General features: G+C 45.5%; 1 pseudogene; it reads left to right on the forward strand.

The window, feature by feature from the left end:
- The first annotated feature begins 4153 nt into the window (after positions 1 to 4153).
- LOC125961916 (E3 ubiquitin-protein ligase RNF6-like) lies at positions 4154 to 4578 on the forward strand (annotated as a pseudogene).
- The last annotated feature ends 19951 nt before the right edge of the window (positions 4579 to 24529 follow it).

Here is a 24529-nt window from a genome sequence, read left to right on the forward strand (position 1 = left end):
TATCCAAATGGGCAATAAACATAGTGAAGGTGTTCATTAGACATAAAGGAAATGCTAACTACAGCTACAATGTGATACCACTCTACCCCACCAGAATGACAAAAATTAAAAGTAGGAAATTACCAAGTGTCAGTGAGGGAGCAGAGCAAGTGGAACTTTCATATATGGTAATTGGTGCAATTACTTTGGGAGCTGTCGGCAGTATCCTCTAAAAGTGAACATATGCATACCCTATGGCCCAGCAAGTCCACTCCTATGTACATATCTAACAGAAATGCATCCATATGTTTACCAACAGATAGGAACTAGAATATTCACAGCAGTGCTATTGGTAATAGCATAAAACTGGAAACTACCTAATTGCCCATCAATCAACAGTAGAATGAAGAAGTAAATGATGGTTTATTCACACAACGGAATACAAAAAGCATGGCCTACAGCTACACACAAATACATGGATGAATCTCACAAAAGCCAAAGACAAAAGAGCACACACTATGTGAGTCTATGATTTTAAATTATGAAAGCAAGCAAAATTAATCTCTGGTGGTAAAAGTCAGGATGGTTTTTATCTCGATGGGGTAGTGACTGGAAGGGAGCATGAAGGGGGTCCTAGAGCACTGATTATGCTGTTTCTTGATTTGAATGTTGGTTACATAGGTGATAAGTTTGTGAAAATCCATCAAAGTAGCCATTCGTACCATGCGCACTTTTTGTGTAGGTATATTATACTTGTTAAGAGAAAACCACAGGCCCAAAATGGAGTTACATGTGCTAAGGCTTATGATAGCAAACCTAGATTTAATACCTGACTTAACCAGAAATGTAATCTTAATCCACCAGTCTGGAATTCTCTGGGCAGTGCCAAAGAGATATCTGTCATGTGGGCCCTCTCCATTCCCTGCCCCGCACCCAGAGAAAGAAAAGGCAATCACATGATAAAAACCCATGTTTGGGGCTTCCCTGGTGGCGCAGTGGTTGAGAGTCCGCCTGCTGATGCAGGGGACGCTGGTTCGTGCTGCGGTCCGGGAGGATCCCACATGCCGTGGAAGGGCTGGGCCCATGAGCCATGGCCGCTGAGCCTGCGTGTCCGGAGCCTATGCTCCGCAACGGGAGAGGCCGTAACGGTGAGAGGCCCGCGTACCGCCAAAAAAAAAAAAAAAAACATGTTATTCCCTCCTCCCCCACCAAAAGAAAAAGATGTCCTGACCTAAAAATAATCCTTTTTCTCTTTGTTGCTAAGAGCTCCCTTGCCCTACCCTTCTTCCTATAAAAACCTTCCATTTTGTATAAAGCCTTGGAGCACCCAATTCAGGAATCATTGAATAAAGCCACTTAGACCTTCAAATTTACTCAGTTGGGCTTATTTTTTTAACATACTTCAATACAAAGTTTTTTTTAGTGAATTACATGTGACAACTTCCTTCTGTCGACTGAACAAAAATGCACAACACGAGAGTTGTGAGTTAAGTTTTATTTGGGGCCAACTGAGGACTATAGCCTGGGAGACAGCCTCTCAGATAGCTCTGAGGACCTGCTCTGAGAGGTAGTGGGGGGAAGTCAACGTATATGTGATTTTGGTGAAGGCTGATACATGTAATCAACACATTTTGGCAAAGGGTTGTTGCTAGTCACAAGGAGAAGCTGTCACTGTTAATGATTTTAGTGCTTTTCTAGATATGAGAAGATGCAAGAACTTGGACTCATAAAATCTTCTCCTGAAAATGTCTAATTATCTGAAGGCCTGTTCTGCCAGGTTTTCACAGAGCACAGAATGCTTCTTTCCTGATCTTCACCCTGAACTCCTTTCAGGGTGTTTTAGTCAGTGGCCACAGTGGCTAGCGACTTAATCTTCATGGAGACAGATGACAATTTTTAGTTGACTCTTCAAAGAACTCACATCTAAGGAGGGAGAAAGACACATGAGCCACTCCCCATGCTGTAAGGAGGAACAAAGTAGGTGAAAAACACGTGGAAGTGATGTGCTGTGAAGGCCAAGGGGGAAGGGCATGTTCTTGGAGGAGAGGCAGTCTACACAGGAATCTGGGCTTTAGGAAAAAAACATAGATGAGCAGAGAATCATCCAGGCAGAGAGCTGTGTGTGCAAAGGCCAGAAACACAACATGAAGCACAATGCATGTGAGGACTGAGGGGAGAGCGAAGAAGCTGGAGCCAGGAGGGGGCAAGGGGGAGGCAGCCCCACTCGGGCCACCTCCCTGTCCTACTTCAACACCTGCCCCTGTGTTGTGTGCTAGCTTCTGCTGACTTCTACAGAACTGCAATATGCTCATAAGCACTGAAAAACACCTTACGTGGCCAAAGACATTTAGAAAACACGGTCTGTTAGATGTCGTGGAGATTCATAACACTTTTTAGCCTATAAAATCTGTACCACCCTGCAGTCATGAAACCTGCTGAAGTCAGTGTTTCCCAAACGTAGTTGACTGTGGAATCTTTTTTTTATTGGATACTTATTAAGATACTGCCCCTGTCACCTCTAGTGAGTTTGTTAGGGTAATGTCAGCTGCTGTAACAAAGAAGCCCTAACACTTCAGTGGCCTCCTCAGTAAAAGTTTACTCCTTACTCGCACTATGCTGTTAGTACAGTGCAGGTATTAGGGCTCCGTGGGCACCCTTCCACGTGGTGAATCAGGGCCCAAGTCACTCTTCCATTTTTTTTTTTTAACTGAAGTATAGTTGATTTACAATGTTGTGTTAGTTTCAGGTGTACAGCAAAGTGATCCAGTTATATATATATATATATATATATATACTTTTCAGATTCTTGTCCGTTATAGGTTATTACAAGATATTGAATATGATTCCCTGTGCTCTACAGTAGGTCCTCGTTGTTTATCTATGTTATGTATAGTAGTGTGTATCTGTTAATCGCAAACTCCTATATAGTAGTGTGTATCTGTTAATTGCAAACTCCTAATTTATCCCTCCCCCAGGTTACTTCCATTTTATGGCTTTTCTCTTGCCTAGGGTGCAGAATCCTCAGAATCCAAGTCAGCAGATGGGGAAGACAAAATAGAGAAGCAGGCTCAGCTCTCAAACACCTTAACTGAGAGCTAGTCATGTGGTCCAAACTAGATGAAAGGGGCTTGGGAAATGAGGTCCTTGTCTGGACAGCTAGTCTGTGGTATTAAAGGGATAGCACAAATTACGGTAGCCTATCTCTACCACACCCAACAATTGAATATATTCCCTAAACCATGGCTTTTTATCAGCATGCCTTTACTCATGCCATTTCTCCTGCCTAGAAAGCTCCTTCCCCTCCCGCAAATCTCTTTCTCCAGCTGGCAAATTCTTACCCACCTCTGGAGCCAGTTGAAAGGTCGGTTGCGCTATGAGCCCTTCCTTGACCTTGACCCCATTTCTCTTCTCTGTGCTCCTATTAGACTTTGGACAGTGACCATTAAAGCCGTGCATCTATTTCCAACCAAAAGGGGACCCCCATAAGGGCAGGGTCTGTAACTTAGCCACCTTCATATTGCCAGTGCCCAGAGCTATGTCTGATAAACTGTAAGCCAGGAAGGAAGGGAGGAAGGGAGGAGGGAGGGGAAGGAGAGAAGAAAGGAAGGAACTGTACATATGAAGGAATATGGTGGGAGGGAGCAGCCCCCTCCAATCTGTTACTCTGTAATTAACAAAGGGCAAAGTGTGTTTTATAAGAGTTTTGCTCTGCTTAGGAGCCTAGGAGTTAAACATATGCCACTGTAGGAAATTTATGCTCTCATCTTTTTTTCTGAGTGTTTTTTATAGATGGCCTTTAACAGCATGCAAATGAGTGCCCCTTCCTTCTTTCAATCTTGTGACTGATACAAATATAGTAAACAGCTACTGAAGTTCCATATCTGGAAGATGCCTGGGTTATTGTTTTTGTCTGAATGTAGTCAGCTTGAACTTGATGGTATATAATTTGAAAGAACATAATTAAAAGAGGCTCAGAAAAATCTGGACAAGATTTACTTCAACAAGGGGCGGCCCGGCCATAGGGAAAGATGGGTGGGGCCTGCCTGTCCCTCCTCCAGAGCCTCCACTCTGGCTGGACGGTCCCGCTGCAGCAGGCCCTCTCTTCAGCGGACGAGCAGAGACGCTGATGCGAGCCCCGCCCGCCGCCTGACCTCCGGGGCCACACGCTTCTCTCCAGATGGGCAGCTGTCAAAAAAAGCACAAACAATGGAAGGATGGATACCTCTGCATATATTAAAAGCATGTTGAAAGGCAAATAAGAAAGCCAGGAATCTCAGCATGAATCGGTCTAGATCTAGATCAGATGGTGATGGTGAAGAAACCTCATCTCAAGACCAGAATCATCATGAAAACGAGAGAAGATGGCAGCAAGAGCGTCTCCACAGAGAAGCTTATATCCATTTATTAATGACCTCAATGACGAAGATTACCGGCTAATGAGAGACCGTAATCTTTTAGGCACCCCTGGAGAAATAACATCAGAAGAATTACAACAATGGTTAGATGGAGTCAAGGAACAGCTAGCATCTCAGCCTGACTTGAGAAATGGGACAAATACCAGAGAATGAAAAGAAAAGGACCACTCCTGAAAGATATCAAACAGAATCTGTACCATAAGGATGAATCCAGCAAAGAGATGAATGAGACGTCTGAAGATGCTGTGTTAAAGTCAGAGTTAATAAGATGTCTGAGGCCTTTTCGTGAACATTTCTTCCACACAAGAACTTACAGTGAACTTCTCATCTTCCTACATCTCTCCATTTGAATAACCTCTGGCCAGAGGAGGAAGAAGTGGTGTAGAAATAGGACCCCATATGAAGTGGGTGGTTGTTACCTTTGTAGTGGCAGCAGGCTCCTGTAGGGTCTCTCCCTCAACCTTGTATGATGCTGGCAATCGGAGACCTGGGATATCTCTCAGCACAGAGGCAGGAGACGATTTCCCAGGAAGCCAGAGCCATCTCTCATCGAGAGGGCCAAATGTTCCATGTTCCAAAGGATATGACTGAGTGTCAGTGGTGATCGTTTCCTTGATGTTGGCAGACAGGTTGGGGGTGCTTTTCAGTGACTGAGCGTATTAGGCCCTGATGTATCTGCCCTTGTGATAACTGGGGATCCATAAATACTTTCAGCAAGTAAAACAAACAAACAAAAAAAAACCAAAAGATTTACTTCGACAAAAAGAAACTTTCAGAATGCAATCTCCCAATCTCTTTATTGATATTCTTGAGATAAAATATCATGCCCAGAGAGGGTGTCAGTCTTTCTTCCCCACTTACCAGAAGAGACACCCGACCCAGGGGTGGGCACTGGAGAAAACTCGCCTGCCTCAAGCCAGGGTCACGTGGGAGTTGGCTGTCCTCACCCCACCCCATCCCCATGAAGCCTTGTTCCTGATTCAGAGTGTGTACAGCTCAAGCAGGGTTTGAACCCAGAACCACAGATTGAGCCCTTGTCAGGGCTTGTGCTGAGTCAAAAATGAAAAAAAGTGGGCTTCCCTGGTGGCGAAGCGGTTAAGAATCCGCCTGCAAATGCAAGGGACACGGGTTCGAGCCCCGGTCCGGGAAGATCCCACGTGCCGCAGAGCAACTAAGTCCGTGCACCACATACTACTGAGCCTGCGCTCTAGAGCCCGCGAGCCACAACTACTGAAGCCCGTGCACCTAGAGGCCGTGCTCCACAACAAGAGAAGCCAGGACAATGAGAAGCCTGCACACTGCAATGGAGAGTGGCCCCTGCTCACCGCAACTAAAGAAAGCCTGCCCGCAGCAACGAAGACCCAACACAGCCATAAATAAATAAATAATAAAATAAAAATTTTTTTAAAAAGAAAAGAAAAGTACAGGTCCTGAGGTCAGGTAGATGGGCAGTGGAATTCTTGAGGGATTCCACTCAGACGAGAGGAGAACAAATCAAGTTCTGGTCTCGGTGATGAACTTTCCTGGCCTTATTTTCCTCATCTTTAAAAAGGAGCTAACTGGGAGCTTCGCTGGTGGCGCAGTGGTTGAGAGTCCGCCTGCCGATGCAGGGGACACGGGTTCGTGCCCCGGTCCGGGAAGATCCCACATGCCGCGGAGCGGCTGGGCCCGTGAGCCATGGCCGCTGGGCCTGCGCGTCCGGAGCCTGTGCTCCGCAACGGGAGAGGCCACAACAGTGAGAGGCCCGCGAACCACAAAAAAAAAAAAAAAAAAGGAGCTAACTGTATCATTCCTTCCAAATCAGATTGGGTATTTACATTTAGCCAGGAGAGACCAGGGAAGAGGGGAAGTGTCCAGATGTCCTTCCAAATGGGGGAGCTGCGCCACCCTTACCCACACCAGGGAGTCCCTTCTGGCATTTCCAGTACTGCCCATCCACAGAAAAATGACCCATTCATTTTTCTGCCATGAGAAGAACGGCCGTGAGTAAGAGCCTGACTTGATTAATGTCCCCCAGCATTGACAGTGGATATGTGTCTGGCCAGGGTGTAATGCAGGGTATTGATGATAGCTGTGTCCTTAATGCCTGAGCCCTCATTTCACATCCTGACCCGATCTTAAATAGAGCCATCCGCCTAGAAGTCGGTTTGGTCTGATGCTCGATGCCTTGTTTTGGGCAGCTTTCCTTCCCAAGACACACTGGCTTCATTAATAAGAGTTGCTAGCTCTTTATCTACATCATTTTAGAATATGTTGCCAAGGCAACAGGATTCAGAAATGATTCTCTTTACTGTACATTCCCCAACAAATGAGTGCCTGCATTTACATGGTCTCAGCCAGTATTAGCTCTCCCCTCTTTGAGACAGAATGCCAACACTCACAGTTTACAGCACATAATTCAACGTGTAATTATATATTGTCTCCTAATAATTATACATTGTCTTAGTGAACAATACATCTGTGGGCACCCATGCCAGCCCACATGAACACCTCCTACATTAACCCCATCTCTCCAATGGGCTGATAATACGCACTTTTAGATGCCATAAAGAAAATCGAGATATTCGTAAGAGTGTATTTATAGACCAAACCTACACTCTGATTCCTGAGCACTGCCTCAGTTTCTATTATGTGAAATGTTATGATTCCCAGCCCTGGAATGGACCAAACTGTTATTGTTTTGTTTTACTTATTGCTCTCCCTAGAAGGAAATATCATTACTCTCGGTGTAGCCAGGGTTTGACGAAGACCTAGGGAGCCAATCCAAACTGGGACAGATTCTTACATATTTTCGAAAAGTATGGAATGGGAGTGAAACCACAATGTCAAAATAGTCCCTAACCCCAATATGGATGTTTCATTTGGGTCACATGCCTGCTCTGTACTCCAGACTATGAAATCCACGCTAGCATCTTAGAAACGTCACACTACTTTTCCTCTCCTCTGGGCTGTGAAGGAAATACATGGCGACAGTGGAGCTGAAGGGAGAAAATAAAAAATAATTTTGAATCTCTCTGTGGATTATAACATAGCTCTTTCTCCCTCCCCTGCCCCCCTTCCCCTCTTTAAAAACAAGCTGTAAAGAGATAACCAGACTACAGAAGGTCTGGGGTGGTGAGCACTGAGTTGCATTTTAAAAGAATTAGTGGCTCTGGGTCATTTTAATCAAGTTGCGTGTCAGCTTGCAAATTTTCCAAATTAGCCCTAGCTGGAGGAGAGCAAGATGCTGTTCTTCTTTCCTAAAGAATAAAAACAGATTGTTGACATGTTCCCAGTCCTAATGACAGATTGGAGCCTCTATTTGTGGTACAAGTCAGAAAACAAAGCAACATTCTTTTTTCAAAATCGTAACGCTTGATTGATTTCTGTTGAGATTTGGGCATCTGTCAGTTTGTCAGCGATACTGATGAATCTCACAAAAATCTTGAACGCCAAGTTCAGACACAAAGGCTGCTTTAAAACGAGGTTGATTTTCACTGGGAAAGGAAGCCTCTTGGTCTTCAGAACAAGTCTTAGGGGTGCTCGGTTTGGAGGCCGTTCAAATGTTGCTCCGTTGGAAAAAAAAGGAGGGTAGTGAAGAGGGGATAGTTGACGCTCCCCCATCCCAGGTGCCTCTCTGCTTCTGAAGCAGGAATACTCCTGACAAACAAGCAGTTTCAGCCATCCTGAATAAGGCTGGCTCTGCACATCGAACCAGTGGGTCACTGCCCAGCCAGGGGTCTGAGCATCCCCCCACCAGGCCATTCAAAGGCCGATCTACATCACATCTAGTCAGCACGGCTGTGGCACGGATGATTGGTTTTCACAAACCAGACAGGAAAGGTTTAGAACTGTCATCCATCACTAAGTCAACCAGTAAACAACACAGCTTAAGACTATGGTTCCAGAAGCCAATGAAATGGAATGTTTAATTAACACGTGCATAATGTAAGACAGGAAACAGGAAGCCAGGGAATGAATAATTATGAAATGCACTGGCCCAATCCCTTAAAATACCAAGAAACTCAAAAGTAAACCAGCTCTTCCCATATTATCAATATCACAGTTTCTTCTACCAACTAAGTCTTCTTAAACCCACTCTCCGTCCCAGTCCAGCCCTCTTACCCACACACATGCCTCTACTGGGTGGAGAAAGCAAAGACCAAATCTCATGGGGAATGTAAGGATTTTCCTCCTTACCTTTTTGTATATATTCACAGCGAATGGTGAATCTGATGTTTTATTATTTGGCCAAATGGCCAACAGATCGTTTTCTTTAATTTATTTTTATTGAAGTATAGCTGATTTACAGTGCTGTGTTAATTTCTGCTGTACAGCAAAGTGACTCAGTACTACCTATATACATTCTTTTTTATATTCTTTTCCATTAGGGTTTCTCCCAGGATATTGAATATAGTTCCCTGGGCTATACAGTAGGACCTTGTTTTTTATTGCCAACAAATCTTTATTGACATTGTACTGGGAGCATGACATTATGTTCAGTGCTCTGGGAGTACAAAGGAATGCATGATACAGTCATTACCCTCAAGGACCTCCCAGCCTTTTGGGGAGGTTATGGCTTCCACTGGCCAGAGAGTTGTGTATATTTAAGTCCATTAATGAAAGATTTGAGCGTGAGTGCTGTAGGCAGTCGAGTGTTGGTGAATTACCAAGGCCTTAAAGAGACTCGGGGCATGAGGAGGGTCCAAAGGGTGAAGGTGGATATGAGCAGGGCGTGTCTATAGAACACTTATCCCACCTGGAGCAGAGTAAGTAGGTGAGGGATGGGAGACCAGATGGAGAAAAGAGGTTTGGATTTAGACTATGGAAAACTTTCTCCTACAAACAGTGGTGAATATATGAAGGACACATAAAAGTGAGGCTTAAAGAATGTTACTCTTGCAGTAACATGCAGGCTGGATGGAGGGGAAGAGCCTGGAAATAAGGAGACCAGTTCAAAGCCAAGTGCACTAGCCCAGCCTGAAGCACTAGGTGAAGGTGAAGGGCTTAGAAAAGAAAATGTGAGAAGGAGACACAAGATGGGATGGAGGAAAGAGAAGTAACATCAAGGGAACTCAAAAGTTAGCAGAATGTATGGTTAGTAGCGTTGACCAGGCACTATTCAAAGAACATTATGTGTATTTTTTCAATTAGTCCTCACAACAACCATATGAGGTCAGTTTTACTATTATCCTCATTTTACAGATGGGAATACTGAGGCAGAGAGAGGTTCAATAATTTGGCCTCTGTCATGTGCAGGCTTCGAACACACAGTCTGATTCAGTGCTTTCACACTCAGCCACTCATTTTCCTGCCTCGACATGATAATTGTGCTTTGGATGAAGACACAGAAGACAGCTCAGCTTTGCCCACACACCCCTTGTGAGGTGTTGGAAGCCTACCCAGGTGGAAAGTTTCTGGGAGTTGTTTGAGATACAAGTCCAGGACTCGGAAAACAAGTCAAAACTAGAGATACAGCTTTGAGACATAAGTGAATGAGAGACAAAACCAGTCAGAAGGGCGGAGAGAGCTCAGAGTTGAGTGTCATGGAGGCCCACAGAGGAAAGGGTTTCAAGGAAGATGGGTTATTAAGAGTGTCCATGGTTACAGAGCTCTAAGTGATGAGCGTGGGGCAGCTTGACCACTGGAGGGACACCTCTGACCTTCAGGGGTCCCGTCTGAGTAGAGCCTAGGAGAGGTAGCCATTGAGGGTTTGAGGGTCCTTAGGGGTGAAAATGCAGTGGCGACCGATGTGGGTGACTGATTAAGATGGAACCAATGGAGAGAAAGAGAGACAATTCAGCCTACAGGAGAAAACCCAGGGTCCAAGCCAAAGGGATGCCATCAGAGGCTGACTCTGTTGAAGAGGAGGCCCGCCTCATCTTCTGAAACTGGAAACATGGAGGGGAGGTGACAAACCAGAGATGTAGTGAAGTGTAAGGGAGATGACCAGAGATCACTCCAATGAGTCTCGGTATTCTCAGGGAACCAAAGGCAAGGCTGTCTGCTGAGTTGGGTTAGAGTGAGGAGTACCTGCAGAGAAGGAAGCATGTCTTCAAGCACCTTGGATAGAACAAAATGGAAGGTAGCAGAAGGAAGTTGAGCATCAGATGGTGAGAATCAGATGAAGAATAAAAGTGAGCTGGGTGGGAGAATAAATACATTTAAAAACTCAAAAGATCCTCAGTGGAAAATACTCCCAGGGGCTCCCCCTCCCTTCTCACACTGGCCTTGAATGAGGCCACCGACCAATCCGGCCTCCTCACGGCCAATAAGATCAGCCACGCACCGGCTATTCCCTGGGCTCAAGTCCTGGACTCAAGCCTTAACGAGTCACCTGCTCGATATTTTCCAGTTCAGGCCTTTGGCTTTCTGGGCCCTCAGTCCACTCAGCTACAGAACTGACGTAGGGGATCACGTCAATCGCCACATGCTGTGGAGCAGAGCAGAAGAGTCTGGTTACTGCAGGTGCACGAACTGCCTGGAAGGAAATGAGCGGTGATTTCCCACGGAGTCTCTCCTGCAATGTCGTTATAATGTCAGCTTCTGACAGCAAAACGATTTCAGCGGAGACTCTGGAGTACCCGGGAAGTGCCTGAGCCTTATTAAAATGATGTCGGTGCGTGCTCCATTTCACGTCTCATGTACATCAACATCCCACAGCAGGAGAACTCAGCCGCTCCAACAAACCAGTGATGACCAGACCCTTGTGCACATTTGACCTGTGGTGTCCCCCACGACCCCTCAGGAGTTTCAGACGGAAGACCATCAACCCTACACTCAGAGAGTCCACCAGCCCAAAGGGGGGCGCTCTCAGCTTTAGCTCCAAACGCCATCATTTGCCTATTCGTGAAGCTCTTCCATTTCCTCCACATTCTTTCCAGGCAATAGACCATGCAACGTGATGCCTGCAGGTCGGTCCCTTCTGTGGAGGGCTTCTTGGTGGCCTCTACTACACGCTTTGCATACATTAGCTCATGCTATCTTCATGATCATCCCATGAGGTTGGTGTTATCGTACGCATTTTTCAGATGGGGGAACTGAAGCTCAAAGAGACAGTCAGTCGATGAAGGATTGAACTAATGTCTTAGTGGCTCCAAAGTGCCTGCTCTTAACCCCTATGCTCTGGAATCACCACAACATGGTGGGGGGATGGGCTGTAACCAAGCACCCAGGATGGATCTGCTTCTCAGGTGGACATGTTCCACCTTATCAGCTGCAGGAGCTCTGCAGCCTCATCCAGGTGATACCTAGAGGAAGGTGCTACGTGGATCTTGTAAGGTCCTCTTGGACCTTCTAGCAGGTGAGGGGAGAGCCATCTTGTAGTAGTGGTCGAGCCACCGAGGGCCAGCATCTCCGCCAGCCCCTCGCCTCTCACACGGACACCAGAGTTGTCTGCACTCTCAGGCCCCCAGGAAGCTGATGAAGTGGAGCAGTCTAGGAGTCTGAACAAGAGCAGGTTGTCATCCATCCCTGAGGCGTCAGAATAACTTTCCCAACATCCTAGGGTGTCTGTGAGCAGCCCCGGCCAGCTGGGCCTGGGTCTGATGCCTCCATTTCCCCGTCACGTATTCCCTCTTGGTTTATACAGACAGCACCCCAGGGATGCTGCCTCAGGACTGGGCACCTGTGTCCCTGCCTTCGGCAAACGGGAGAGAGAAGAATACAGCACGCAGTGACACTCTACGGCATCATCCCGTCTAGTCTCCCTAGCAACCAGGAGGCTATTATAATCCCCATTTTAAGGATGAGGAAACTGAAGCTCAGAGAGGTGGGATCACTTACTCAATGTCCCCCAGCTGATCAGTGATAGAGCCAGGATTTAATCCCTCGGTTCTCTGGCTCCAAAGCCTAGGGCCCCCAGGCCCCCATTCTAATCCTCCCCGTGGACCTGCCAGAGAAGACAACTCAGCTCAGAGGCTCTGTTCTCACCCTGGCCTTGACCTTAGCCCTGCAGGAAGTGGACTGACCCAAGGTTTGCTAATTCAGTATCTGCATCAACCGGTCAACACACAAGTGTTTTTTGTTTTTTTTTTTTTTTTAATTTATTTATTTATTTATTTATGACTGTGTTGGGTCTTCGTTTCTGTGCGAGGGCTTTCCCTAGTTGCGGCAAATGGGGGCCACTCTTCATCGCGGTGCGCAGGCCTCTCATTATCGCGGCCTCTCTTGTTGTGGAGCACAGGCTCCAGATGCACAGGCTCAGTAGTTGTGGCTCACGGGCCTAGTTGCTCCGCGGCATGTGGGATCTTCCCAGACCAGGGTTCGAACCCGTGTCCCCTGCATTGTCAGGCAGATTCTCAACCACTGCGCCACCAGGGAAGCCCACAAGTGTTTTTTTTCAAAGCACCTTCCAGGCTGCGAGGGGAACCAGAAAGAAGTGATGGTGTGATACTTGCCTCTAAAGAGCTGACACCGACAGGGAGCGCCAACTGGCACATGGAAACAAAAGAAAATAACCAGGCTAGCGCTGTGGACCGTGTCGGGGGGAGTGGGGAAGGGATGGGGCTGGGGCAGCACATTGGCCTAGAAAGTCAGCAGCATGTGGAAGGGGGCAGGCAGGGCAGGGGGTGCCGTCAGACCTCGAAGCAGGCTGTGCCCTCCTTTCTTGGGGAAGGTGGCATGACCCAGGGATGCAGCTGACCCTGTGCGAGGAAAGAGGGATCAGGGAGACAGAGGGGGACAAAAGGTAAAAGATGTAAAATAAAAGAGCAAGGAGAAGGTGGAGGCAAAGAATGCCAGGGACAGAAAGAGAGGAAGGGGCAAGAGGGAGAGAGAAAAGGCTGCCCTGGGAAAGGCACAGGGGTCATGGGGACTCACAGCCCCTGAGCTTGTGTGTTCGGCACTCCGAAAGGGGTGGTACAGAGAGAGAGAGAGAAGTTTTTTTCTCCAGGAGAAGTCGGGGCATTTGTAGTCCTCTCCTTGGCTCCGCCACATGTTGAAGCCTCCCAGCTTGGAGAAGATCGTTGTGTTCAATCATTAGCATAGCCTGGGCACTGACCACTCAGAATTCTAGACCTGATGACCACATGGTCCGACCAGGGCCTGGCACACGGCATTAGCCCTGGCTGAATCTTGTTCACACACGTGCACACACACGCACACAGCACTCACACCAGGGAGCTCTACCCCAGCTCACTCTTTACAGAAGGACTGAATACCACATGCGTTTCTTCCAGTTTAATTAAGTAGGGCCTAGTGATTGTCTAAAATTAATGTTTCAAGTGAAGGTTCTTAATCCTTCCACTGCATCCTTCTAGACACAACTCCCCTGACCTTTTCAGGTTCTTGCTACACAATTTGCCCCTTGCTCAAATAATTTGCAATTACAGGGAACCAACTGGTTGCTGATAAAGGCTAAATGCAAAACACCCACGGTATCCAACTTCAAAGAGGGGCTTTAGATCAGAGTAGGTTACTAACAATAACTACTGAGACCAAGGAGATGGAAGAAAAAACCCTGGTTTTAATGATCTATTAGGTGGCTCCTCGCAGCTCTAAGAAAAGAGCCCCACCTCCCAGCAAGAGAATCCAATACCACCCGCTCTCAGGATGGAAACTCAAATCCATAGGGATATGTATAGCCACTAGTTCTCTTTTAGAGCTACATTGGCAATTAGCTATCAGACTAGTTGGAAAGGACGGAAACTAGGTGCCTAACCCATAGTTTCTTCCCTCCTCTCCTCGCCCTCGCTCCCTTCCCCCCCTTCCTCCCCCACCTCCTCCTTCGTCTTCTTCTCTCCCTCCCCCACGCTTGGTATTTTTCACCTGTGTTTATAACGGGCTGGGCACTGTACTAGATATTAGGGATGTAAATGAGAAAGGCTGTTCCTGCCCTTGAGGGGCTCGCTGCCACTGGGAGGAAAAGACACAGAGGAAATTCAAAGACAGTGACGGGAAGTACAGAGCCCTCCAGGAACACCGAAGAGAGATGCCCTAGTCAGACAAAAGGTCCAGCTCCAGCACGAGAGAAAGCCCCTGAGGAAGGTACCAGCCTGAGAAGGCTCTGGAAGGACAAGCCTGCCCTGAGTGCTCTGACCGCAGGCTTCCGGGTTCTGAAAGATCTCGCTTCATCCTGCAGAATTTATGCAGCACCCACCACGTGCCAGGCTCTGTGCCAGGGGCTGGGGGCTGGGGCAGGAGTAGTGGTGTCTGGAGGGCTTCTTCCTGCTCTCACATCACGTGGTGGGGTTGAAAGGGACTCACGGGGACCCGGATTCAAAGTGCCGTAGCCCTTGGACGGTGCCCCGCAGAGAGGCTCCCTCCAGATGACCTCTCCCAGAGACCACGCTGAGAGCGCCCAGCAGAGAGGGCTGGCCGACCAGGAGATGCATCAGCACTCAGCACCTTGTGGAAAGCCTCACCTGAAGGCCAGTGCCTGCTGGTTAGAAAAATAAACGAACAGGTGAAATGAACATTAGAGCAGCAACCTGCCGAGCCTCTTAATCTGTCACTTAAACGTAGAGCTTTCAGCTCTAACTGAACATCCTACTGAGACTATTATGAAGATAAGGAGGAGGAGGTGTCGAAGTTGTGGTTTAGGAGGGCGAGGAAAATAAATTTCCCTTCAAAACTGGTCAATAACCATGCCTTTGTGTTAAAGGAATGGAGTGCTGGGACTCGTGGCAGTGGAGGAAAACAATACATCCAGGGCACTTAGGAGGCCGCTGAGTCACTGCCCAGGCTGCCAGAGGAGAGCTGAGAGCCCCCAAGACTGGAAAAGTACCACTGCATCCTGAAAAACTTGAAAAGAATCTGCCTGGGAGATGGCTATAAGCATATTACTAAAAGGAAAAAGGAAGAAAAGGAGGGAAGGGAGAGACACAGGGAGGGAAGGAGAAAGCAAAGAAGGAAGGAAGGTCGCTCCACATCACAGGTCTTCAGGGAACTGCAAATTAAAACAACAATAAGATACCACAAATGGCCAAAATTCGGATCACTGAAAACAACAAAAGCTGGTAAGGAGGTAGAGCAACAGGAATACTTGATCATTGCCGGTAGGAATGCAAAACGGTCTAGCCATCTTGGAAGACAGCTTGGTGGTTTCTCACGAAGCTAAACATACTCTTACCATACAGCCCAGCAATTGTGCTTCTTGGTATTTACCCAAAAGGGTTGAAAACGTACATCTGCATAAAACCTGCACATAGATGTTCATAGCAGCTTCATCCATAATTGCCCAAACTTGGAAGCAACCAAGATGCTCTTCAGTAGGTAAAGGGATAATGTGGTCCATCCAGACAATAAAATGGAATTTTATTCAATCTCAAAGAAACGAGCTCTCAAGCCGTGAAAGACATGGAGGAAACTTAAATGCATGTTACTAAGTGAAAGAAGCCCATCTGAAAAGGCTGCACACTGTATGCTTCCAACTACATGACGTTCTGGAAAAGGCAAAATTATAGAGACAGTAAGAAGATTTGGGACTGGATGGGAGGGGAGCAATGAATAGGTAGGGCTCAGAGGATTTTTAAGGCAGTGAAGATACTCTGTCTGATACCATAATGAAACATTTGTCCAAACCTATAGCGTGTACAAGGCCAAAAGTGAACCCTAAGGTAAACTAATGACTTTGGCTGGTTATGATATGTCAGTGCAGACGTATCCGTTGTAACAAATATTCCACCCTGATGGGGGATGTTAATGGGGGAGACCATGCATGTGTGGGAGTGGGAAGTATATGGAAATCTCTATACCTTCCTCTCAATTTAGCTGTGAACCTAAAGCTGCTCTTAAAAAAAAAAAAAGCCTTTTTTTTAAGAAAATGGAAGGAAGGGAAGAGAAAAGAAAAACTCTCAATAGATTGTAGCATCAAAACCTCCATTTACAAGCCCTGAGAAGATCACAGTGCGTGGGGACGATTTTGTGAAGATCAGAGCCTTTCAGGTTAATTGCACTCAGCCTCCTGGGAGTTCAGGAGGGAGCGATGGATGGCGCCTTGACTTCTAGAATAAGAGGGGCTCTTCAAAGCATTTCATTCTCTGGAAAGGCAGTGTGACATTAAGACAGGATGTGGTTATGATGCCTGTATTACTATTATCAGTGGACTGAATTGCCTTTGAGAGATTGTTCTCCTGGCGAAGAGGGAAATTAGACTGAAGAGTGAATTCTTTCTCCACATTTCTTCTTTAGAGAAATCGGGCTCCTGGAGTTTGAAGATGCATAGCGAGGGGGTCTGGCAGATACCTCAGCAGGCAGAGTCACTGCATCCTAATCTTCACAGAGAACCAACCTGAGCGCTGGATGTCTGACCTTGAGAGAAGTTGGGTGGAACTCAATTGGCTGTAACTCTTCAGAGACGATCAAACAACATTGTACTCTTCCCATCAAAGCTTCTCCTAAGTGCACCAAGCAAGGGTCACTTTCCTGCCCATCCAAAGTCACTGCCTTTCAAGCGACAAGATCAGATCCTAAACCTTTCAAGAATTGGGGGCCCGGGATTTCCCTGGCATTGCAGTGGTTAAGAATCCGCCTGCCGATGCAAGGGACACAGGTTCGATCCCTGGTCCGGGAAGATCCCACATGCCGTGGAGCAATGAAGCCCATGCGCCACATGAGCCTGCACTCTAGAGCCCTCGAGCCACAACTACTGAAGCCCGCGCACCTAGAGCCGGTGCTCTGCAACAAGAGAAGCCGCAGCAATGAGAAGCCCGTGCACCGCAACGAAGAGTAGCCCCCACTCACCGCCAACTAGAGAAAGCCCGCGGGCAGCAACAAAGATCCAACACAGCCAAAAATAAATAAATTAATTAATAAAAATAATAAAACTCCCTCTGCTTTAAAAAAAAAAGAATCATGGGCCCACCCAAGGCTAGAGGAGATATGTCCTCCTTCAACCCTCCGAGAAGAAATGTGAGCCTCTCAGAACACTGCCTTCAGTCCTCATGACAGAAATACAACTGTCCATGGCTTGCGCGCAATTCAAATCTTAATTCTCACCTACTATAACACCTCATTCATCCCTTCGTGGTCAGGGAGCGAGGCATTCTGGAGGAGTGAATGTGCCTTGTAATTTAAGCTTACCCCTCAAAGCACTGAATCATAAAAAAATAAACAAGGAGGCTGGCTGTATTGCTACTTTCCTGCTGAAATAAAGAGTACATTTCATATTTGAAATTTTGTGATTCAGACCATCGTCTTGAATGAGAATTACACTGTGTGGTTGTAATTCATATGTGGTAGGTAATAAAAGGTTAAAAGTAGCGGTGATTTCTGCCTGGCTGGCTGATGCTTTCATGTAAATTACTTGATTTCTGAGGCGTTGCGTGTTATTAAATTCTTTTTTCTATGTCTGCTTCAGGTTTAACAGGGTTCATGAAGGAAGTGTTAAAAAGACATGGCACAGGTAAGAAGCTGCATTACAGAGGTTAGAAACTGTGTTAGCAATTAGTTCCCAGTATAGTTATGACCAAGGAGACCTGAAAAAAATTTCTTTTATATAATGATGGTGGTAGCCATGGTATGGAGGGACAGTAGGTATGTGTATCAGTTACGATTCTTTGGTGTAAACAACAGAAACCAACTCTGAGTAACTTCAGCCAGAAAAGAGATGCATTGAAAGAATTCTTAGTAGGTTCCATTGTTGAAGTTTTGCTGAACCAGCCAGCTCCAGGAAGGACTGAATCAGGTCCGGTCCAGCGAGCTCTAGGGGGTGGACGTTCCCTGAATCTTCCCTAGTCACTTCCAGGGCCTGTGTGTCTCCACACAGGAGTCAATTCCTGGGAGGAGATGACCTAATTGATCCATTTGGATCAAATTGGATCAATCCTGTAGCCAAGTGGGTAGAATCTTGTGAATGGCAGCCACATAAAAGCCACAGAGAATGAGAAGGGGCATTTTGACCAAAGAAAGGCATATTGGATGGACAAAAGCAGGGGTCCACTAGAGACGGCCTCACCAACCCAATCTACACATAGTCACATTCCCTAACGTCTAGTTGCTCCAGATTTCATATGAGTGTGGCTTCCCGTGCCAAGGGTTTGCCCCTGCCTACTCTCCCCTAAGAGGCTGTGGTAGGCAGAATGCACCCCCTCCACACTCTAATCCCCAGAGTCTGTGAATGGGGAACTTTGCAGATGTGATTAAGGTAACAGACTGTAAAATACAGAGATTAGCCTGGATTATCCAGGTGGGTCTAATGTCATCCAATGAATCAGAGAGATGCAGCAGAAGAAGTTGGAGAAATTCTAAGCATAATTGGGACTTGATCCCCTGTGGTTGGGAGGGGGACCACATGGAAAATATGAGAAAGAATTCAAGCAGCCTCTAGCAAGGATCTCTTGTAAAGATCAGCCTCTGGCTGACAGCCAACAAGGACACAGGGACCTCAGTCCTACAACCACAGGGAACTTAATTTACCAACAACCTGGATGAGCCTAGAAGTGTGTTCATACCCAGAGCTTCCAAAGGAGCTTGCTGATCCCATGTTTCATCATTATGAAGCTCTAAGCAGAGGACCTAGTCGAGCCACACTGTACCCACGTTTCTGACCTATAGAACTGTGTGATAATAAATTTGTGTTTTAAGCCGCTAAATTTCTGGTGATTTATTCTGGCAGCAATAGAAAAACAATACAGAGGTCCTGCAGATGTCTCACCTAGCGCAGCTTTCGTACCCGCATCTCATGATTTTCTTGCTGACTATCTGGGGGTTTAGGCTCTCTGGGTTTATCAACATGCATCTTCTTCTTCTGCATCTTTGACAATAACAAAAACAAACAAGCAATGAAAAAAGTATTTATTGAGTACCTCTCATGTGTTAGGTATCAATAGTTTATAGCCATTACAGCACTTAAAACTCACCCCAAAAATATTTTTTACAGATTAAAAGGCTCTGCATATCACTGTATCCTGGAACACGGGGAGAGTAAAGATGCCTGTTTCACCAGACTTTTCTAAGGATTGAGTAAGATACACATTCACACAAACAGTAAGAGATAGAGCTGGGATTAGAGCCCTATTCTGTCTTTCTATCACACCTCCACAGCACCACTATTAATGCACTCAAGACAACAGGTAGCTAAACTGACAGCCAGCATCACTTCACGGCCTCGAGATTCTTCAGTGTCTCAGATCCACGGGGCAGTGGGATGAGTGCTGGACCGGAAGTCACCTGGCCAGGTCTCCATCCTTCTACCGACAGATCTGTGTGGCGCTGAGAAACACATTGAAAGTCACAGTAAGGTGTCAATTCTCCTTGGTTTTCAGTGTTCCCTCTCCCGGGTCTCCCCCATGCATGCATTATTTCCCAGTCCAGGAACACGTGGAGAATGCTCTCAGCTTCTCTGTAGCACTCATTCATTTCTAGGACTTTCCCCATTAAATTTCTGGCAGGGCCACCACTCACTCCAACCAAGAACAAAATTTTGGGCTAGCAAAATTGCAGGTTTTCCTCATTTGTTCCCAACAGAGTCCTCCACTTTTAGCCAGCAAAAACACAGGTTCACACACACACACACACACACACACATACACACACACACACACACCCCAAATGGACTCTGTCATTTCTGGAAGCAAAATTGTCCATTTCATGTGCTTTTAAAAGCACAGTTCTGGCCAGTCTAGCTGGTGGAAGGGCATGGAAGCAGCTCCAAGCCAGGAGACCAGACACTCCTGCTGTGCTTCCCTGAAACTCCAGCAGTTTTTTAAGAATAAAAGCTTTTCAATTTGTCGTGTGCTTTTGGTCATTTTACAGTGCTTTGAAATGGTTGTTCTGGACAGTTTTTCTAGTTTTATGTTTGTTTCATGGAAAGGAACCACCGGCACCCATGCTGCCATCTCCAGAAGTCCCTCCTGATGGCTGTTCTCACGATGCTGCCACGGAGACCCCAGGTGAGACCAGTAGTGAGGGCTCCACATCTACCATGCGTCCTTCTGCACCGACGCAGAGCAGCCCCACAGCTGCTCCAGAGAGCCAGAGGTGTCTGCCCTTCAGAACAACTTCCCAGGAACTCTTTCTCTTTCCACATTTCCCAGCTCTGCCCTGGGATAGGCAGGATTTTGCAGCTTGAATCTCTTTCTGTCATATGCATATTACCTAATCTCAGAAAATGTACAGGTCTGGCTGCCAAAGCTTCAGCTCTGACTGTCACTCTGTGTTTTTCACCACAGTTAATGAACCCTAACTGCCCCCAAATACTTTGGCGCTCAGCCTATTGGGGCCAACATTCCCCATTGGGTATCAATTTACCATTGCATTTATATGAAAGAACAAGAAAGAGCTTTGTGTGTGTGTGTGTTTTCCTACTCAAGCCTCACTCCTTGTAGCTGAGAGCCTAGCCTTGGACCATTTTAGAGAGAGGAACAGAATGTTTTATCCTGCTGCTCCTTTTTGTTTTTGTTACATTATCCCTCTATTAGTTCCCTCCTTTTGGAGCTCAGAAAATAAAGGAAAACAGCTACAACCTGCCCAACACCCCACCCATGACAATGGATGTGAAAGTCATCCAGGGAGGTTGTGGAGTTATTGCAGAGTGTTCATGACTCTAAATGCCATCCAATCATTATCTGGAGTTTGAATAATAATGTAGATACAACTGCTTTTTGAATGCTTCTCCTTTGTAAAGTGCTGGTCTGTTTACAGTAGCTAGTATTATTGTACACTTTCTCTAACATTGGATATCTCTATATAGTCTATATCATACTAGAAGTGGGGGGCTTCTATGAAATTTATTGATGTTAGAAAGTATTCCTCACTCTCAAAAAGATTGGGAATGACTGCTCCTTAAAAACTAAAAATAGGGAATTCCCTGGCAGTCCAGTGGTTAGGACTCCCCACTTCCACTGCTGAGGGCACAAGTTCAATCCCTAGTCAGGGAACTAAGATCCCACAAGCCGCGTGGTGTGGCAAAAAAAATAAAAATAGAGTTACTGTATGATCCAGTAATCCCAGTCTTGGGCATATATCCAAAAAAGATAAAACTCTAATTCGAAAAGATACATGCACCCCCAATGTTCATAGCAACACTATTTACAATAGCCAAGGCATGGAAGCAACCTAAATGTCCATCAACAGATGAATGGTAAAAGAAGATGTGGTACATATATACAATGGAATATTACTCAGCCATTAAAAAAGTGAAATAATGCCATTTGCAGCAACATGATGGACCTAGAGATTATCATAATAAGTGAAGTAAGTCATAGAAAGACAAATATCATATGATATCACTTATATGTGGAATCTAAAATGTGATACAAATGGACTTATTTACAAAACAAAAATATACTTGCAGAAATAGGAAGCAAACTTATGATTACCAAAGGGGAAGGGTGAGAAGGGGAATAAATTAGGAATTTGGCATTAACAGATACACACTAGTATATATAAAATAGATAAACAACAAGCACCTACTGTATAGCACAGGGAACTATATTCAATATCTTGTAATAACCTATAATGGAAAAGAATCTGAAAAAGAATATATATATATATATATATGTATAACTGAATCACTTTGCTGTACACCTGAAACATTGTAAATCAACCATGCTTCAATAAAATTTTTTTTAAAAAACTGGGAATCACTGCTCCAAGGAAACTGGATCTCTAGCAAAACAGCATCTCTTCCCTTTTTTGGCCTAGGGAAGGCAATGCCCCTCTACCACCCCGGGTGTTTCATGCTCGTGACGCTGGCCCGCTGTTGGGTGTGGTGCCCTTGTGGAACAGGCAAGATACTGTCTGTGAGTCTGAAGATGCAACTTGTACTCTGAGATCTGCCATTGACTGGCTAAAGTATCTTGCGTCTTTCACTTCATTTTCATGGGCCTCCATTTCTTCATCTATAATATGATCTCAAAAAGTATGTCAAAAACCCCTGCCAGCTCAGCCATTCTTTGATTCAACACATTGTAATTCTAGGCACCTTGCACACATCTTCCTGCTCATAAACCCTAAAATGGCCACAGGACTTTTACAGATAATTGTATTTCCCAGCTAAGTGCCAACAGCCTCTTCACTTGGCTAGTGATCATTTAAAAAAAAAAGAAAAAAGGTAAAGTGACTGAAAGCATCAGGGCTCAGGTTCAGGAACACGCATCACCTCACCTGTTCCAGAAACAGCCACCATCCCAGCGCTTGCTGTGCGTCAGGCACACTGAAAAGCACTTTCTGTGTATTAAATTATTTGATCCGCAAGACAACCCTATGAGGTATCCTGTTACTTATCCCCTTTTACAGGTTAGGAAACACAAACCCTTCTCTGGTCCAATTCTGCATTGTCTTTGTGTCCTTTAAAGCCTCCCTTGCAGAGAAAAAAGGAATGCATTTGTTCTTAGAATATAATTCATAAACACATAAGCCATCACTATGCGGGTCTCCATCCTGAAACACAGCAAGACGCAGGGAAGAAAATAAAAGGCTCATTTAGCTGGTACCATTTAATATTTCCTTCTCTGAGACAAATGTTAAATGTCTGTGTAATTATCCTTAACTCTCACTGGGAGAAGGGAAGAATTCAATGATTCAAAGTTTGCCACTCCTAGTTAATCTTAAAGGGAGGACACATAAAACAGCGGGAAAGACTTAAACTGGACCAAGTTCTTGGACAGCTAGAGGCCTTCAAAGATGAAAGAAATCGTGATCTGCATCCAAGTTAATCAGCCCCATCCGTAACCCTTTTGCTAACTGTCTCACCAGTATCCAAGCCAAAGAAAACTGGGATCGCCCCATGCATCCTAAATTAGAGCAAATATAAGCAAACAACATTAACACACAAGGTTGGTGACATCGACGTAAGAAGCCATCCTCCGTATAGAATTCTTGTATATATAATACGTGTATGACTATAGATTGGTACAACTTTTGGAAAGCAACATGACAAAACTAAACAATTCTCAGCAAGACCACTCCTGAATGTCTATCCCTAGAAAATATATCAATAAAAACAGGAAGAGTCATACATGCAACTGTCCATTGCAGCATTATCTACAATAGCAAAATGCTGGTGCCAACATAAATATACACGCACAAGAATAGTTTTTTTCAATGTTTATTGAACACCTGTGTGTGCTGCTGGACCCCGAGGTGAATATGAGCCTACTCCAGGATTGTGCTGAATATGAGACTACTCTGTTTTGTTTTGCTTTTTGTCTATTTGGAACAAATAGCATACACCTCCTTCTGGTTCCCCTGTATACCACAGGGTTGGAATCCATGGCATTGGGATCCTGGATATGATCTGCATTCTGCCAACGAGGTGTGTTTGCATGAGATTTGGAAGGCAGAAGGGAGGTGAGAGGGGACCAATTATTCTTCCTCCAGCACCGGTAGTGGACACATGGGCTTTGTCAGGTGTGAGTTTTTGCAGAAATCAGCGAAACTCTTACCAACTATCTACCCAAGTGTTGTGCAGCAGTTGGGACCATCAACAGCCTTTTCTTGCACTTTTCTGACCTCTGCCCTAAGCAGTACCTCCTGATTCTCTGAAAGCCAGCAGTGGATCTGAAAGTCAGGAAAACTCCTCCCCCACACCCACACCCCTGCTGGTGATTTTCATTCCTCCAGTCTTAGTTTTGTAAGCCCCCAATTCCCTGTGTTAAATCCCTCTCTGATTCAAATACCTAGAGTCACATATATTTTCCTTGATCCTTAACTTATTGCAGAGAAACTACAATCTAGAACAGCTCTGCCCAGTAGGAAAATAAGGTAAGTCACACACACGAGATACGTGTAATTTGAATTTTCCTAGTAGCCATATTAAAAAGTAAAAATAAGCAGGTGAAGCTAATTTAATAATATATTTTATTTAACCCAATATATCCAAAATATTGTCATCTTAACATGTAATCAATGGAAAAATATGAATTCGATCATTTACTTTTTGTACTAAGTCTTCAGGAGACAGTGTGTATTTTACACGTAAAGCACTTTTCAATTCAGACCAGCACGTTTCAAGCACTTAATAGCTACACGTGACTCTCCTACTTCATAACATAGATCTATATAAGATACTAGGGTAGACATGATAGTAGATTATTTGTGCTGCTATTTGCATGAACTTTGGGGCTTGGCAGGGGACTGTGTTTCTGCTACTAGGATTGGCTCATCTCCCCACCTGGTCCAGCAGGTGTCTGTCAGATGAGATTTGGTTCTCACCCAGATTGAATCCAAGGCAGCCTTTTGGATAGGGAAGAATAGGATCTCTGTAAGCGCCG

This window comes from Orcinus orca, chromosome 18 (assembly GCF_937001465.1).
Source record: "Orcinus orca chromosome 18, mOrcOrc1.1, whole genome shotgun sequence".
Classification (NCBI taxonomy): Eukaryota; Metazoa; Chordata; class Mammalia; order Artiodactyla; family Delphinidae; genus Orcinus; species Orcinus orca.